This window comes from Trachymyrmex septentrionalis, unplaced genomic scaffold, assembly GCF_001594115.1.
Source record: "Trachymyrmex septentrionalis isolate Tsep2-gDNA-1 unplaced genomic scaffold, Tsep1.0 scaffold30, whole genome shotgun sequence".
Taxonomy (NCBI): Eukaryota; Metazoa; Arthropoda; class Insecta; order Hymenoptera; family Formicidae; genus Trachymyrmex; species Trachymyrmex septentrionalis.
Window position 1 is genome coordinate 304,272 of NW_017305463.1, and position 17,644 is coordinate 321,915.

Here is a 17,644-nt window from a genome sequence, read left to right on the forward strand (position 1 = left end):
CTAAATTTCTTGGAACGAAATCTCATTCCAAAAAAATGATAATATTGTCGCTATTGAAAAAGAGTGAAAATATTTGTACTCTTGAATAAGAATGGCAGATTTTACTCTTTCCTTTTTTAAATAAAATGTTAACCTTTTAGAGTAAGATTAACTCCAAAAAAGGAATACGACTTTCTTCCTTTGGAGTAAATCTCATTCCGAAAGAATAAAATCTCACAAAAAGACTGCCATTCTTATTAAAAAGTGTAAATATTTTCATTCTTTTAAAATGAGATGTTACTCTTGTAAGAAATTTAAAGAGTAGATTCTCTCTGACCGCTTTTCCCCTTTGCGAGCTACAATTGCGTAAGCGTTTGTAAATGGTTATAATTGCAAGAATTAACCAATCATTGTAAAATATTCACCTCAAATTCGACTATAATTCTTAAAATTACAATCACTTATAACTACAAATAGTAATAATGTAATCTTCTTACAGACTCTCTCAAATTCAACAATAAAAAATCCAAAAAAATTAGGTCAAATAAGAGTCAGCGTTATTCCAAAAAATAGTACGTTTCAGTTCACTTTGGAACTATCCTCAGCAATACAATTTCAAAATATCAATCCCTTCATGCCCAAGAAAAATCCGATGGTGATTTATCAAAGGCAATGCCTTTGATAAACTAATTTTTATTTTTACTCACTTATAATTATAAATTTTTGAAAAATACTAAAAATACTAATTGCGCGCGCGCGCGTGTGGTGTGTGTGTGTTTTGTGTGTGTGTGTGTGTGTGTGTGTGTGTGTGTGTGTGTGTGTGTGTGTGTGTGTGTGTGTGTGTGTGTGTGTGTGTGTGTGTGTGATTGGGTGGGTGAATAGGTGAGTGGATGTTAGCTTATACCAGTTGACTTCTATATCAGTTGGCTTTTATAAATTTAATGTACAGCTCACTTTTTAAACAAAACAGAGTACAAAGAGATATGCCAACAATAAAATATGCCCCTCCACTTTTCAAATGAAAATCTAAATTCTTTTACTCTATTCTTTCTTTATTATTTCAACGATAAAGAAAAAACGAAAGAGAGCAAGAGAGAGACTTTTCAAGTATATCGTAACATGCAGTTTTCATCTATGCTGTCCCAATTGTGTGCGTGTGCACATTAGTGCGGTTGCGTATATTGTACATCAGAGGTGCCTAAGTGGATTTAACTAAGAGAGTCCGCACCTTGCCTGTGCACCCCCACTACTAACTTATCACGCTTGTCGATTCGCATCGTAGACTAGGGGAAACGGGGAGACCATGTAGGAGAAAATGGCCCGCGGGCCACGACTCGGACACTTCTGTATATATGTGAATGAACGTTCCCAACATACGACATATACATATGCACACAACCTGTACGCGGCAGCCAGTGATTATATTTTGATATAATTCGAGGTACGAGGGCGGCTGCCGCGAGCGGCGGGGGTGGCTGGTAAGCCAAGTAGAAGGGAGACTGGAAGAGGGGAGGGCTGGGGAATCGCGCGGGGTGACGGCATGGGGTTGTCGAGGCTGCTTGAAGCGTGCAGGCGCGTACACATAGAGTGCCGGGGAACGACAAAGCGGCCATTACAGGATGGGTGCGGTCCCGCGGGCCAATCAGAGAGAGGAGTCAGGGACCGGACAGCCAATCAGAACGCGCTTTCCACCCGTCTTTTGTTTCTAAATTTGCGCGCGCGACGGGGACACAATATAACGAGGCGCGAGACGGAAAGAGGAGCTGATAATCGTTAACGGGGATATTTTTGCATGGAGAGGTGGCGTCTTTCCTTCTCTATCGCTCATTTTGTCTCATTCCTTTTTATTTTGTCTTGTATGCAGTTTTACTCTTTATTTTCAAATTTATTTTTGTCTTTCTTTGATTGAACTAGCGAGTTATTTAGACATTGTACAGTGTTTTTATACATTATTTGAATTTAAAAAATTTTGAATTATGTATGGTTATTAAAAGATCATTTTATGCAAATAAACATAATCTACGAATTACGTTTATGTATATGAGATATACCTACAGATTATGTTTATATGTACAAAACATTATACATTATTACTTAAATTTTTCTGTTTGTAACATAATTATATCTTGCTATTTATATTAGTCCATTAAATATATATATTTATTCAATTACACTTTTAAATTTTTAAATAATGTATAAATATATAAAGCAATGCTATGTAATTTTACGTTTTTACTATATATAAATTTTTTAATACTTATAAATATAAAAAAAAACATTTGATTGATATACGATTAGCTTGAAAAATTAAAAAAAAAGTATTTGGGCATTAATAAATTAGAAAAAAAGCAGTTAGATTTTCTTAAAGATTATGATTTAATAAGGCTCATTAACATCGACAAAATCGTAAAAATAAAAATGTAATTAGCTTTCTAAAAAAGAAACATAGATATACTGTTTATGAAATTAGGCAATTACAAGATAACAAATAAATGTTACAAGGTACAAATGAATTCCATTATTTTACGCCTTTTTTTTCTTTTATAAAAAATAGTATTAAAATTATAAAAAATTGATTACAGTTACTTAATATTTAATATAAATAAGAAAGAATAAAATTAATTAAATTAATATTTTTTATTTTTTAAATCTTTGATTAATAAGTATTACAATTCTAAGAAACTAAAATGGAAGATTTCCGTTTTAATGAAAATTGTCCTCTTGGTAATTTGACAATATATCGATTTCTGAATGCGTCGAAGTGTTATTTATTTAATAAAACTAATAGGGTTTTAGATACATTGACCTGATCTAGAAATTAATTAGTTAGTCCTTATTGAACTTCACAAATTTGTTAGTCATCATCCTTATTATGAATATACGAGATTTATAAGGAGGTTCTAATAAATTGTTCTAATAAATATTTTTGTATAGTCATTTTAATGGATATGACGGAAAATATAGTTTATATAGTAATAAAAGATAAGATTGATGAGATTCTTACAATAAAATTTATAAAATAAGATGAGAGTAAAATAAGCGGCATTTATGTGCAATGCATTTGCGCGCATTATAATTTTAAACAATATCTGCACTAGTATTAAATGATGTTAACACTGAGTTATACATCGCTAAAAATTTGTGCAAAGTAACATTTAAATGAATAACGTAATCAAAATGTGATTTAAAAATTATTTAATTTAATAGTAACAGAAACTATCGTTAAATGCTACAAAATTTGTTTTATATATATGTTGATCATCGTTCTTATTACTATTAGTACAATAGAATTTTGATACTTTTGTTATTATTTTGCCAGTGTTACGGTTGTACCCGAACTAAAATATCGAAGAAAAGCAGTCGAAACCTCCTGCGGTGAAGTTAATCGAAATGTCTTCAACAGATTGGTCTTTTATATTTGAACCTTATGTATAAAATATTACTATATATGATAAAACATACATTTGTTTGTGTATTGGATATTGTAATAAAGAGAGCAATTGATGGTTTTTCTTAATCGTAATTTTTTTGGTGCTTTACCGTATTACATTACTACTGTGAAAGATTAAATGCTTAGAACTTCTAACACACAATCAGTTTCCCTGTATATAATATAAGGGAGGCAACTCGTTATAGCGAGCTCATGTTCGCAACTTGGCTGCGTCTGATTGGCGGGTAGAATCACGCACAAACGGACATAATTTCGGCGATCTGAGGGTTATGATTTCTTATGGGGTGCGCGTGAAAATTGCACACTGTGCTATTCCTACCAGTTTTGACGCGATCGATAGGAAGGGTTCCATGTTGCGGAGTGATTCAAATTAAATTATAATAGAAATGAATTATTATATGATTATAAAGCTGCATGAACCAAGCACTGTAAGAAAATAACTTAGTTAATATTTTACTCTATGCTTCATAATTTAATGTTTACTATTTTGCTTTTGTTCCTTTAGTTGTCCAACATAGTTGACTGTTGTTGACTGAAATTTACGAATAATAAGAAGGAAAGGATTTTTTTTAACATGAATAAGGAATAATTTTTTATTTAAATAAAAAATTTGCTTATTAAATATTATATAGGCGGATAATTTGTTGAATTATACGATTGATTATGTTGATTCAAGTGTTCTAAAATTTTTTGTATTTCCACAAGGGCTGCAATTTTTTTCCTTGGAATAATTTATTGCGCGTAACGAGAATGTGAACTCGTGAAGAGAAAGATGGTGTATAGGATCGTGCCAGTGTTCCGTCGTAAGCGGCCCATTAGCGAGGAATTTTGACGTGATTCACACAATCGTCACGCGGCCGTTTGGACGAAGAAAGCAGAAGGATGGAAAGCCGCCTTCGAGTCGAAGAGAAAAAAAATTTATTTCAAGTAGCAGCTCGCAGCTCGCGATGCGCAAGTCATCCACAGAGCTCTCGAGGGTTCTCACCCGAGTTCCACGTGAGTTCCCTGACAAAAGTTTCTCTGAAGGAATCCCCCTTCCTGACAACAAGGCCCCATTGTCAAGGCCCCGTTTGCACTCGGGCGCCATTGAGGATTCGTTAGAACGGCCAGCCAGGTAGGAGGCGCGAGTTGCTCCTCCGACAAGGCGTTCGACATTTCCTTCTCATTCTGCAAGATCACTCTGCCATGTTCTACGATATATATATTTCATATTGCTCTTTCATGATTAACAGTTCCGTCTAAAGCATTTTGTGGTTATTTTATATTTTTTACGTTCTCTGGAAAGGACCACGCATTGTTGAAAAATCTTTGATAATGCTTAATATAGATAATGTGCCCCTCCTATTCGTTTCCATTTAATTATATAGCACCTATATTATGTTTATTTAAAAAATATAGTTATTTCAATAAAAATTAAGTTTAATAATCGATTGAATTTTGGGGGAGATTGATTTGACAACTAGAGATAATGTTGTATCAAATATATTATCTTATTTATTAACATGTTTTATGCCGCGCTATTTTTAGTATTTTTACGCGCTCCATTCATGTACCCATCAATTGTATACTATATAATTCTACTAATTCTATATTTTATATATCCTATACATTCTATATTTAGAATATTAGATTATATCTTGAACTTTATCGATGAGACACGGTATTGAATAAATAAAATACAAGATGTGATTGGAAATTTTAATTTATATGTAACGCCGGTTTATTTTTTAATCAGATTATTATCATTGTAATATCTGTTAAATTAAAATATTTAAACACTAATATTTATATTTTTAATATTAAATTTTTATGCAATCTTGTAAAATATTATAAAATGTAATGTATTATGTGTATCTGCCAGATGCATTATAAATGTATTATAACAATATATTTTAATATTAAACAGTCACAAGAAGAAAAAATAAAAAGTGCAGTAAAGAAATTATTTAAATGGAAATTTAGATTCCTAACTTATCATAAATATGGCGAATAATAAATAAGTTAATGATACTTTGCCAGGCTTCTTTCGTAATGTAGTTCACGTTAAAATTTAACACCACAAGCGTCTCACAAGTATACATCATGACTTTTGTGATTAAAAAACAACTTGATGCCATTTACAAAATGGCGGCTACGGCTAACACTTGCGAAAGCAATGCTAGCAACATTGCTCGTAAAACGGCTGAAACGGCTTGTTCGAATTCGGTTTTCGTCGAAGAGTTTTTTTAGTACACACAGCTGTTGCTGAATGCTTTTGTCGCTGTTGCAGCTATTGTATTATTTGTAGGATCGAATTGAAAATAAGGTGGAATTCTGTTATGTTGCTATAATTCTTTTATAATAGCTATATATAAAGAACTAATATACTGTATATAATACTGTATATATTTATGGCTATAGTAATTATCTGTGGGTAATTCTAAATAAATTTTGGCAGGAAGCGCCGTAAATGATAATAAAATTTCAAGTTTTATATCCTATTTCTGTAGAAAATATCTATAATTGGAAAAAATTTAATAAATGTTCGTATTATAGTAAGTACCTGAAAAAATAATATCTAATTTATAATTTAATTAAGGTACCTAAGCCCATATAATAAGACTCACCTAATTTATTTTATTTTTTTTTAATTTTATTTATGGCAAGATTGAAATAAACTAAGTAAAAATCAAATCTTTATTTTATTTACTCCTAAAAATAAAAATATACTGTTTATATAGAATATGTGTAAATGAACAAAAAAAAATTTTAAACTCTGACATTGGGCCTTATTACATGCATATAATAAGGCCCAAATCAGAAGTAAATTAAAAATAACAAAGAAAGTAAACATTTTCTTTCTAAATCAGATTTAAAAATTATTAATTATAGGAAGGAAATTCCTTAGGATTTACTCTACTTTTAAATATTACAATTATCTTTAATTTTGTTTATAATTAATTCTTTAATCTTTAGAAATATTCATCAATTTGAATGTAATTTTAGCTTAAAAGATAGCAGCAAAAATTAAAAATGATTATTTTTTACCATAAATTCTACATAACAAACAAATAATAATAGCTATTATAATAATAATCACATAAATGGATCTTATTTAATAAGTACATTGTTAAAAAAAATACTTATACTTATTTAAAAAAATTGATTTATTAATTATTTTTAATAATTAGAAAGTTGAATAATATTATAATATATAAATAATAAATTATGAAACATTGTATATTGTAAATTTTACAGCGGATTGTTATAAAAATGGCTCAAACTAGCCTCATATACACAAATTTTTGTTGTGTTAAACAAACGTGTTGTTACCGATTCCAATTCTTTAATTCTTTTTTATCTATTTCGTATGACACATCTTTTAAGTATATATATATATATTGCAGACATAAAATTTTAAAGTAATATTTAAAAGTGGGCCTTATTTAGTGTCTGGGCCTTATTTGGCACAGGTACCTTATATATATATTACAATGTTTAGCAACAATTAAATTACATTAATTTACAGAATTCAAATATATTAGGTTGAGTAAAAAGTCATCGCGTATTTTTTAGCTCAAAGTTGTATACTCGTATACAATATCTTCGTCAATAATGAATGAAATTCAAATTTAAAAAAAGAATTTTAAAGCTTGAAATCTCTACTTTTAAAAGCTTATCACATTTTTTAAGTTTATATGAGTTTGATAATTTTTACATACCAAAAACTACGAGCTGAAAAAGACGAAAAATTTTCTTCTCACTTTGTGGATTTGTAACGCGTCCAAAACGAATTTGGGAAAATTTTCGATTACCTATCGTGAAAGCTTGATACTTTCCCTACAAAATTCTTTTTTTTTAAATATTCCTACGACTTTTGATTACTGAGTTATCGCGGATTAAATAAAAGAATTATTTTGACTTTAATTGCTCATAACTCCATTAAAAATTGTCGTATCGTATAATTTAAAAAAGAGATTTTTAAAGCTGAAACTTTACTCTATCAAGATATATTTATATTGATGGTAAGAAAGTAATTGCGGTTTTTACTGATAGAGATGTCTTTTAAAAAAACGCGATGACTTTTTACTTAACCTCATATATAATTATGAGACAATTTTACATAATTTATTAATATAAGTTAGACATACAAAAGAGGATTAAATTAGCTGTTTCTTGTTTGCTAAAGTGAAAGAGTATCGAGACGTACAAATTATACAATATATCATGTTAAAGGGATACTTAAGCAGAATCGAGTGGTATAATGTTTATCTTGGGAAAATATTAATAATATAAGAGAAATTATGATAAAGTTCAATAAATATGTTATAATATTTATTAATAAAAAATTGTTAAGTAATGATATTAAGACATCTCAAGAATTAAATAACAGCAGTTGTTATTTAAACACGTATAACTTGGAGAAGATTTTCGAGCGATGGACGAGCGACGAAGAGTTTGTGATACAAAAATATTTATTTAGTTTCCAATTTTAATTTTGAATAACAAATATATCAAGTTATATATGTTTAAGTATTAACAATACAGTTTTTGTTGCTTAATTCCCGAAATATCTTGGTGTCTTACGTAATAACTTTAATTTTATTTTTTGACAACGTTTTTATTTTTGATAATAATTTTTCTATGTTGCTGATATTTCTCCCATTACTACTTACTCGTGTTATAAGTAAATACCTACTACATATAATTTTTACATCTCGGAACTTATTTATTTTAGTCGAAAAACAGTTCTAACTTAACATTCTTTTTTATATTTTTATTATTCAGTCTTATGAATAAGAGTTATCCTGTCCTAAAAATATAAATATTTTAGTTTGTACTAAATATTCTGAATATTGTCCAACTTACATATTATATATTGTATATGATATGATGATTGTAAAGAAAATATTTCAGTTTTTTACAATAGTTTTCTACAAGATTATAGATTGCATAGAAGTACGTGTATTTATTTTGGCTACTTTAACAACTAATAACTTAGTATACTATATTTTCTGATGTATCAAATGCTTCCGCTATATTGCATCATACGTTGTAGAATAAGTATTTTCAGTATCATAAATATTTAGAATCGACAGTTGAGTGGGATAAAGAAAATACGTTGGAAGATACAATTTTCTGGAACAACGTAACGAGAAAGCGAGTCACGTCTATGTTGCTACAAGAAACTTTTCTCCTTTTCGTATCCTCAACTTCTTTTCTTTCTTTTTCTCCTTATCTTCCTCTATATCAACTTGTTCGATTTTCTACAATGTCTTACAATTCTCCGCCTATTCTTGGACCGAGTCACAGGATTACTCGTAGAGAAGACGTGCTAAGAAAGGGTAATGGCGCGGAAACGGCTCAAATGACCCGCGAATTTTCAGCAGGCAGACGAGACTTCCTACTCGTGTTTATGTTTAGTAGGCACCCACCATCGTAAGTCGTTGAGAATTATGCCGATATTACCATTCACACAGAATTTATGGTAATTCGCAAATCAATTTTAGTTTCTTCTCTCTATCATTGATGTCGCGCCGTCGTTCTCGGAAACGACCTCCTGCACTATATTCCGACAATTATTATTGATTTCTTGACATTTTTTGACATAGAATTTACTTCAAGTGATATCTTTAATAATGTAGTGAAAATTACTTACTGCTGCGATGTCGTTATATACAATAGATAAAGGAGCCAACGGCAATGTCTTGCGCCATATCTTAGCGCCGAGATACTACCGTGTCTCCAGATATAACGTGAAATTACTGCAAATTTACACGAAATACTTCTTCTTAGAATTAAATTTAATGATTTCATGTGCATTTTCTAATAACAAACGTAAAATTTATATTAAATAGTGAATATTGGTATTATTATAATTTAGTATAAAATTATATAAAATTATTTTTCCGTTATTGTTACTAAGATTTAAAAAAAAATATATATATATATATTTTTTTTAGTATCACTAAAGTTATGCTACAAAATCATGTAGATGTAGAAAAAGAATACGATAGAGTCAATGTTGGAAGAATTTGAAAAGAGATTAAATTATTTTTTAATTTTTAAAGCGTAGCATTGAGAAAAAGGAAGAAGACGATTTTATTGTACAGATAGTTAAAATATGTAATATAAAACATTTTTTTCTATGTTACAAACTAAATAAACTGTATTACAAAATATAATAAAATATTTTAAGAAAAATTTGATATTTTATATTTATAAAAATTGTTTACAAATTTTTACTAAGCACATAAAAATTCTTATAACATTATTTAATATTTTTTGTAATTTATAAAAGAGAAATTAGAATTATATTCTATTTTTGTGGTAATATTGTACAAATAAAGACACATGTCTCTACAATATTTTATACACGCAACATATGTATACAATATTTCATTTAATATACATTTTATATAATTAAAAGCAACATATTCCTATAGAAACAATATAATATATAATATATAATAAATATGGCTTTCTGTGTTTTCAATTTTGTATAAAATTATTTATTTAAAAGTATGTAAGTATTTTTTTTATTTACTATTTTAGTATAAATAATTATTCTTACACAAACATTTCTGTAACATTTGTTTAGAGTTGTTACAAATTCTAGTATTATTAGATATATTTAGAAATTTTATTAAAAAGGTCTTATTCTATTTTATGTAAAAAAATCTTATTATATACAATATATTAGACTGACAAGAAAAAAAAAATTTTTTTTTAATCAGCTTTCAGTTGCATTTCATGCTAAAAGAACATCCCTAAATTTTTATCAAAAAATATTAAGATTTAGAAATGGCTAAGGAACTATTTTTAAATCAAAGTTTCAATTTTTTTTATTATATGTTTGATTTGATCAAAAATAGCTTAATCCAGATTTTAAATGTGATAATTTTATTGTATGTTTTTTTGGTCGCTGAACACGATGCAATAATGTATCTAATTCTACAATATACGCTTTAAGAAATACAGCCCAATTAATGTGAAAAAATAACCAAATTTCAAGATCAATTTTAGCAAGATTCCAAGCGTTCAAATGGGTTACTCCTCTCAAATTGTCTGTTTACGTAGAACAAGATTCAGTCGGAATTTTCTCAAGAAATCTTCTACAGGTCCTTTAAAAGTTGCATTTAACATAATAAACAAAATATACATAATATGCAGTTTATTTCAATTAATTAAATAATATTCTTTTTATGTTATATACTCATTTTATTTTCTAATAAAACGTTTTTTATTGTCAAATTAAGACATTTAATTTAAGGATGTCCAAACTATAAAGCGATATACTTCAGAATTTGTAAACAAATTTTTTCCTTACTGAGGTAATATTTTTTGCAATAAGTTTTTTATCAAATTAATTTAGGGGGGAAGGATTATTTCATATATGAGAATGTTTCCGCGAATGTTTCGGCGTTTTATCATATTTATATTATTAACGTCAGTCAATCTCAGATCAATTGTGATTAATCCGTTTCGGCGCACTGTCACATCTGAGATAATTAAATTTAAATCAAGAATGTATATTATTCATAACATCTAATTTTGACCGATTATTGGCGTTCTCTATCATATTTATGTATATGATTTACACGGTCGTACTTATTCTTAAAATATAGGTATATTATTTTATATTTGTTCTATACACAAATTTTTATTTACATTATTTAATTATCGCCAATTCGTATAATTAGAGTTTTTTTATTAAAAACTTTATCGTGAAAAAAATTATTATTGCTAAATTGTTTTAAATTATTTATTATTGTAAATGATTTTCCGATTAAATAACAAGTAGATTACTTGTTATTTTATTATAAACAGACGATCATTAATTACCTTTTTATTTACCGAAAAGTTATTCCTCCACTACGGATGTGAGTTATGTGACAGGTGGATATCTCTCCGGGCTAAGAATTTTATAAGGACTCGAAACTGATTGTAAGGATTTAGAGAAGACGTCAACATCTTTAAGAGTGGGATTAACGCTGAGTAAATAATATTGAGACTCGAAATTAGCTATTTCCGACTGAGTAAAATAAATATTTTCTTATCGACCGTTCTTAAGGGATTATGAAAATCTTTGGAGTTGGATGTATGTACACACACACACTCATATATATATATTTATTCGGCTTGATGATCATATGGCATGACTGTTTTAAAGTTATAAGAAGTAATTATGACGAGTTTTGTTCGTTCACTTTCTCATTATGCCTTTGGAATAAGAAAATTTTAATTATATCTATTTGCTTATAATTATGAATTGCATATTTTATATACATACACAGAATTACTTTTTATTTTAGAAAAAAACTAAAAAAATACAATGATAAATATAAAATATAAATATTTTCTTGTTCCTAAATTCATTGATCAAGAATATCAAATTATAATAGTTGTATAAGTATTGTATATAGGTATGTATGCATATACGTTTAATTAAAGATTTAATATTAAGAAACGAAATAATAATAAGAAATAATATTATAGAATAATATAAAGAAAATATTTACAACACAATTACAATAAAAAGATATAACGCAACTCGTAAAGAGAAAGGGTAATAATCTTTTATTAAAATTAAAAATTTAAAACGTTTTAATTCCTTATAAAAATAATAACACAAACTCTCTGGTAATATATATATATTATACAAATTTTAAATATTATATATTTATTGCACAAAAGACATATTTAAGAAATTTAATGTTTTTTTTTAAATACAAATGGTTTTCCTTTATTCACAATCTGAAACATAATTTAAAATAGGTTAACAAATTATATATATATAATATGCCACAAATTAAGACTACGTTTTCATACATAACAATTCAGAGGGAACTTTTTGGTACCGCTGACCGATTATTGATTTTATCTTTTGTACGTCTGCAACCAAAGCGTGGTCGCGCGTGTATCTGTATATAATTGTATATGTGAATGTAGGATATACATGATATAGTAGGGTGACAGACCAACGAATGTATTAAATACTTGAGTGTAGTCCTCAATCATGATGATGAACACGAATATGTTAGGAATAGATTTTATAAATTAACGTCTAAAAACAAAAAGGCTCTTTTTTGTCTGTGTTCGATTTTATCGCCCAAAAATCTTAAAAAGCAACATATAGGAAAGTATATACATCTTTATTCATTCATAATTTTTATTTTTACTACACTTTTTGCTTAAATTTTTTCACTTTCAATCTTTTACTCGTTGCCCTTGACATCTTTTTTAATTTAAGTAATTTGCTTCTTTTATACGAATCTATCTGTGATGATTTATTAGTTTTTTTTGCAGCACAATAATGGCATATAGTTTTTTGGTATATAAATGTAATTATTAATATTGAATAATTTTTCATTTGCACAACTTCATTTTTCATTGTGCACAAATACGTCATATATTAACTTCTGCAGATAAAAACGTGTAGCTTATAAAAGATAGATTTATGAAATAGATTTATGAGATAATTTAGACGATAAAATTATTATTTAATTAGAAAAAGTATGCATAATAATTAGGGTATAATAAAATTTATTACGTAATTTCGATTTACTATAATAATTTATTTTAAGCTTAAAAATAAGATTACGTATAAGCTTGGAAATTCTTGTCTTACAGTTTAGAGAACATTGAATAATTTATTAATATCTATTTAAAAATAAATGTATCTCCTCTTTAAAAGATATTTTATTTATATGTACGTATTTTGGAATTTGCGCTGTAATAGATGCGTTTAAATTACTGGATCAAACCTCAGTCTACTTGAATATATTTCCTTTGGTGTGTACATGTACGTTTTAACTAAATTCCAGCCTTCTTCAGCATGACAACGTTGACAATTATTCTAATTGCTCACGCGAAATCTTTGATTACCTTCTACTTATTTTCCATGTCCAGTTAGTGCTGGATGCCCTCATGTAGATTGAGATCTTAAAGTTGTCAAATATTTGTAGGAACAATAATTAATTTCCGGATAAAATTGTAATACAAAAATGTCACATATAACTAAGAGTAATGTAAAATTGTCGATGATATAAAATCGAACTAAACAACGGTCTTGACGATTGCGAGTCACATATTAAAATGATACATAAATATAATTATAATCGTTTAAAGTCAATCATTGTTTATCACTGTTATATATAATTAATGATTGGTAAAAAAGCAGTAGTAACAAGGACTTAAGAACTCTGTGTCTGTGTTTAAATTTATACCGTTCTTTTGACGTTTAATATTTATCATTTCAAAAATCAATCGTTTGTTGTTTGTAATTTCTTTTATTGTCTAAAATTTCCACCTCGTCCCAATTGAAATATATTACCGAATTTATCGGTTTAGATTTATTAATGTCATTTTTATGTTCGGCTATCCTCTTGTCTTGAAATGTCTACTAGTTTGTCCTACATAGGACACGTCACAATCATTACATGATATTTTATATACTACATTTTTTTTCATATTTGCAGGAATCAGATCTTTATATGTCTTTATCATTGAGTACAACTTGTTGAGATTGAAGAATGAGAGCTTTACACTAGAATTATTTATAATATTCTTGAATTTTTCCAAAATTAATTCAATGTATGTAATTGTAAACTATGAAATTTTGTCTTTAGAATTGTCCAATGGTTTTTTATTATTTGTACGTGTTTCTCTTTTGGTTAATGTTTTAATTCTTTGATGTATGATTTAATTATTATTATTTATGTTATTTTATCATAAGGAAATCTTATTACGACTTTTTTATATGATACGTATTTCATTAAAATAAGTAAACTTCTCAGTTTTAAACATATTTAATTCTTAATTTGTAATACGAAGAGATTAATATTTAATCGTTCTATTAATTTGTACCGCTGAATTGATATACATACATATACGTAGATGTATACATATCTTATTTTAATGCACTGAAAGAAAAGATTGGCTGAATACAGCATAGCATTTTTAATTAGTTACTGCAGCAAATTTTTGGTTGCGTTAATCTTGAAATCTTATACTGACATTGTGGATAGACTAACGCAATCAAAAATTTGTTGCTGCAGTCAATTAAAAATGTTATGCCATATTTAACCTAATCTAATTTACTGCAGTAGTCAATCTTTTTTTCAATGTGCTGCAAAACTATCGATAATTTTTGAAACATAAAAATTAAAAGTCTTTTCTAATATATTTTTTAGAGTTTATATCTTCAAATTCTATAAGAAAATTAATATTTACATTGCTTTATTATTATTAAATTTATTTAACCATTACTGAATTTGATACAGATTGTATATTGACAATCGTAAAGTAAAATAAAGTTTCGTTATCTATATAGTTTAATGTCTACAAAAAGAAAGTTTTAAAGAAATTATGTATGTAATAAAAATTAAATTACATTACGCATCTTTATTTGATCTTTGCATTCGAGATTTTGATATTGCATTTGCCATGCAAAAGTAAATGAGGTTTTACGACTATGTCGGCGAAGTCGAATGCTTGTTGGAGAATCAAATTAAAAGCGAATTATAGAGAATACACGTGTGTGTGATTCAACACGTAAGCATTCCCATGACGAAGTGGCCAAAATATCTGGTATATGTACCAGAGCAGCTATCATTCGCACATAAAGCCAGGGCATCATCACCCTCGCACGTCTAATACACCATGGACCAAGCAACTCCCATAATAGGGTTGCGGCCGCCAGTAACGTCGGGCTCATGAATTTTCTATCGTTCGTCGTCGAAATGATTAAATGATCTTCGTGGAGGGTGCCCTTTCGACTTTTGCGTGTTTAGCGCGACAAGTGGCATCCACCCTTCTAATGCGATCATCTATTATTTATATTAATAAGCGATCCCTTGGCTAACAATTCGATGTGTGACTTCGATAGTGAATGTATGCATCTTGCATGTTTATGACATAAATAGAGAAATTCTAATAAATGCATTGCTTGCACAATTTTGCGCAGTGTACAGAATTGATTATTAAATCTGCCAGTCATTTCTCTTTAAAGCACTACAAGACTAAAAGATATTTATTTGTAATACGATATATGTATTTAATTCATTCAAAAGAATTAAAAAATAGAAAAATGTTTGAAAGAGAGGTTTTTATCACAATATTACATTTATTTTTAGTAAAATAAGAAATTGATAATTTAAGGAATGCAATAATTATTCTATGTTTATATAATTGTATGGTAGAATTGATAGTTTAAGATTACTTAGATTGAATTAACATTTGCGACTATTTGATCGAACAATGACACTCTTTGAAATTATATTCGCAACATGAAGGATTCCTTGGTGATTTTTAAGACGAAGACTCATTGCCGCGTTCTGCTGCCGTGGTCGTAAAACCACCGACAAACAAAGCGATGATTTCCGGATGGGCGCGTTCCACCCCAAAAATTGACCAATAATGCACATCGCGTAGTAGTATCCACTGAGCCTGGTCTGGAAGTTAGCGTAACGGGTGACAAATAAATACGGGTTTTCAACGAAAATCGGGGAATGCGAGTCACGGAATATCCGGCAGTTTGGGCGTTGCGCTACTGTCAGCAGGACCGCTTATAAATTCTAATAAACTCGGCTCGTGCTCGAAAACACGGTGAATCGGTGGTGAATTGGCGAAGTCGGGGGTGAGGAACACGCCGACAACGACTTTGAACAAAGGAATACTGCCAGTAGCAGATATAAATCTCGCCTAACCGAATTAAGTTAGAAGCATGGACCAAAGTTTTGCCACGCCCACGCCGCCGATGAAATGCTATCGAAACTGAGTCTGCGTGATGAAAATCGAGAATATGAAAACACGCTGGCGTCCAATACACATCCAGAAGAAAATTCAATAACGAAAAAATACGTCGCAAAGACACGTCTCAATTAGAACGCGTCAAAAGTGTATAGTATTAAATTCATAATGTCAAATTATACTCACAATTTAAGTTATTTTTAATTATGTGTATATATATATATATATATAGGTCTCCTACTACACTGTCCCTACTTAATATATCGTTAATTTGACTAAAACAATGGAGTTAAACAATTTAACTCACGAAATTAATAAATTTGTATTAAATTTGAGAAACTCAAATTTAGTTTATTATTTACTAAATCCAGACATTAATATGGATGATATTTGTTTCGGAACTAATCACAGAAATGGATAGATTTACACTTTGACATACATGAAAATTAAAAATAACGAAATGTTATTTAATTCAATGGGTTTTAACATTTAATAATGTAGATGGCAGTTTGTGATTATTATAATTCCAAATGCAAAAATTAAACAAACTTTAAGAGAGAGCAAGAGAGAGAGCAAGAGAGAGAGAGAGAGAGAGAGAGCGAGAGAAAGAGGCCTTATCACGACTACTCTACATTTTAATTCGTGATTTGCTACAGTCGGCTGGCGCTATTAATTTATCGCGGTTCATTACTTCAATGCACGAACAAAGTTGAGTTTACTTGCTAATGCATCCGTTCGTCTGAATTATTTTCTGCTTATCGACGCCGAGTGATGGCTAACACGCACATCCCTTTCGGGCCACCCTTGGCTTGGCAAGTGTCTCACGTAATGATGTCCTGACGCGTGCCGTTTCACAGCATGGGGCCCTCGCGATGGTCCGTCTGCGACTTAACTATTTATTACCAGAGGATAGTGAAAGAAGGGGCTACTACTAGGCCAGTCTCTTATGCGTATTATGCGGCAAATAAGTCATGCGTTTCCGAGGGATAACGCGTATATTCTATCCCTTCTCTCTCGCTTATTTGCCAAGATTAATTGGCTTACGGACAACCCCTGATGATAGGGATCGTCGGGATTGTGGGAATCTACGTAGCTATTACATCTAAGTATCTCTTTATCTGAATAATTGTGTCTACTAGTAAATGCGAAATAAACTTTTACCGTTGAATGTAGACAATTTATTTAATTTAATTACAATATTTGCTTTCTCGTATTTTTGAAATGAACGTAGTCAGAATTGATGTTACGACTAATCATATACTTATTACATATTTGTGCGGCTAATACGTGTTTCTTGTCGTATTGCGAAGGATTGAGTACCAAAACAAGTTGCAAAAATAGGAAACTGTTTAAAAATTACATCATTCTTTTAAGGTTTTATGTACGAATAAAGAAGAAATTATTATATTATAGAAATTATAAAATTATTATATTATTATTATATAAATATAATAATTTCCTTCTATAGTATTTATATAGTAT

At 29.0% G+C, this 17,644-nt stretch overlaps 1 protein-coding gene across 1 annotated transcript in view; it reads left to right on the forward strand.

The window, feature by feature from the left end:
* LOC108749580 (visual system homeobox 2-like) overlaps window positions 1–17,644 on the forward strand; it is a 71,584-nt gene that overhangs the window by 47,813 nt on the left and 6,127 nt on the right. The window lies entirely within an intron of this gene.